This window comes from Cynocephalus volans, chromosome 7 (assembly GCF_027409185.1).
Source record: "Cynocephalus volans isolate mCynVol1 chromosome 7, mCynVol1.pri, whole genome shotgun sequence".
Classification (NCBI taxonomy): domain Eukaryota; kingdom Metazoa; phylum Chordata; class Mammalia; order Dermoptera; family Cynocephalidae; genus Cynocephalus; species Cynocephalus volans.
The window spans coordinates 26483535-26486534 of record NC_084466.1 but is presented as its reverse complement, the minus strand read 5'-3'; positions in this window follow the sequence as shown (position 1 = coordinate 26486534).

Here is a 3000-nt window from a genome sequence, read left to right as displayed (position 1 = left end):
ATAAAATAAAAATTAGACTGAACCAGGGGGAGATAAAGAAAAAATAATTGATACATATTTTTTAAATTATACAATAGTTATGAAAAGTAGTTTAATTTTAACCTGGATGAGCGTGTAAAATGGATGTACCTTTTGTCTTGTGTTTTTTACAGTGAAAATGTAATACTTTTATCACAAATAATGTCAAAAATATTTCTGAAATGAAAAGAATATGTTTTTGTTGCAATGGCCTCTTCTACTTGGCTTAGCTGTTTTAAAACATATTGAGTTTTAAAACTAGTTTATTTTCTAAGCTGACTAAAGTTTAATTTACATTAGCTTTATGTTCTTATAGAAGAGTGGTTATTTGTGACCAAGGAATCCATTTATTACTGATTCAACCATGGATTTACTGTGTGTCCCTGAGCAACACCATTAACTTCTGTCTGACTCTATTTCTTAATTTATATGGTGCAAGTGCCACTATTATGCAGAAATGATAGAATAAATTTCAAATTTCAATAAAGAAGGAACTAAGGGGGACAAAGGGTACAATGTGATGGAAATCTGGTCATCTATTTTAAAACACTAGCTTTTAATTTCTATGGAAACTACTTAACTTAGCCAGATGCCTCAGTCTATTCAATGGCTAAAAGCAAGTGCTAGAGAATTTAAATGGGGAAATATGTCTAATTCTTTTTTTTCCAACAAGGATTAAATGCTATTTTATACATGATGAGAAACTCATGTCTCATGAACATGAGCTGGCTTCCACAAGAGTAGTAAAACATGGCATAATACTAATCAGAAAACAAAAAGGCTTAGAAATATTTTGTTCTCTCTTTATCATAGAAAGTTATGAAAAAGTAATGCTGTTAGTCTTCAGCTTTACAGGTTTTCACATTAGATATGATTTGAAGTGTATTTTGTATAAATATAATTCCTTCAAGAACCATTCAGATGCCTGCAATTATAACATTAGACAATTATTTTCTTCACAGTTGTGAAACTTTTAATTTACTCAATAATATGAAAAAATGTTCCCCAATAAAAATTATCTGAAAGGCTGAATTAATTAAGCATAAGAAATATTTTTTTTTTGGAATTTCCGTAGTATTAAGGGTAGGCAAATGACCAAGAAGATGATGGAATGAGAGGTTTTCGTGATCTAAAGTAATGACCCTCTTCCTTTGGAGGAAGGATAGTTATTTGGCTGGGTGAGGGGGGAAGATGCTGAAGTTGGCAAGAGAGGAAGATGATGTAAGCCTTGATCCAAGATAGAAGGACAGTTTCACTTTGAATTAAAGGTTAATCAAGAAGAAAAATAGGACTGGCTGGTTAGCTCAGTTTAGAGCACCACCTTATAACACCAAGATGAAGGGTTCACGTCTCCTTACTGGGGGAAAAAAAATAAAAAGCAACAGAAGAAAAATAAATAAGACCAGAGAGAGAGAGGGATACAAAGTGACATGTAGGAAGAGAGGAGATGAGAGAACAGGAGAAGAGGAGAGAAGAAAAGTTAAAGTAAAATACAAATTTGTCTCATTTGAGGTTTGGTGGATGGGAAATATTTCCCCCCAAAATTTTAGCAATAAATCTGCCATCCTATGATTTTGTGGTTAAACAATCCCAGATTATAAAACCCATATGATCTGAAAAGTCTGAAACTGAAAACTAAAATTAAGGTAGTCACATGTTGTTAGTACCTGTGCTGTCCAGCAAATGCAAAAACAAAATCTGCTGCTGCTCAGTATTTTTAAAAATAAGCCCTGGCCTTCAACAACTCAAAATCCTAAATTGCTAAACATAAAGAAATACAGTACACTATTATAGAGTCACCAGAAATGAAAAACAACAGAATTAGAATCCTGAGTTTTCTATTTGAGGGACTTGTCAGGTACATAACATAGAATGCAAAACAATAAATAACAAAAGACAGGAAATATATTATTTAAAAAGAACAAGCATAGGACAGGCCCCGTGGCTCACTAGAGAGAATGCGGCGCTGGTAGGCCTGAGGCCACGGGTTCAGGTCCTATATAAGGCTGGCCAGTGCGCTCACTGGCAGAGCATGGACTGTGCCCAGGGTTGCGATCCCCTTACCGGTCAAAAAAAAAAAAAAAAAAACAAGCATATTTCCAAAAATCTAGTAGAAGATTTATATTATATATGAATTAGTAATCATTAAAATTATATGCTTGTGGAATGAACAAACCCACAGAAAAGGTGAATTGAAGATAAAATTAGTGAATTGGAGAATGGAATTAAAAATACATGCAAGTAGAGTATAGTGCAGCAAAAATATGGAAAGCATGAGCAAAAGATAAAGGAATATGGAGGATAAAATTACTAATGTACAGCTAAATGGAGTTCTGAATCTAAAAAGAAGTAGAAGTAATTTCATAGAGATAGATGAATGATAGATAAATAGATAGGTAGTTAGATAGACAGATAGAAGTGTGCACAAGTAAATCCCAAGGTCCCCAAGAAGAGTGCATATAAAGAAAACTGTACAAAGTCTAATTGTTGTAAAATTTTAGAATACCGAATTTCAATATATTCTAAAAAAAGAGAGAGAGAAAAGACAGAAAATGATTATAGAAATAATGATTGAACTGTTTGGAGAATCAACAAAAGAAAAACAAAAGCCAAAATAGGATGGGATAAAATGTTTAAAAGGCTGAGAAAAATGTCTTGTCCTGTCACTTAGTCACTTAGTGAGTGAATTGGAAGGCAAATTCATGATGTTTGTCTTCATAAACTGCAACATTTTCCATAATGAAAAGGTGTACAATTTTACTCAAATTTGGAGATGGCTAAAATGAGAATGAAATACATACATACAGAAGGGATTCAGTAAATAAAATCTTTAAAATTGTATCTTAGTTGATTTAGAAACATTTCTGCCTTTTAAAATTATCTCCCATAGTCATCAGGTGTATGTAACATCAAATCAGCACTTGATTATGACTTTTTTTCTTTTTTTCGGAGCGGGGGTGTCTTTTTTTGTTTTGTTTTTCT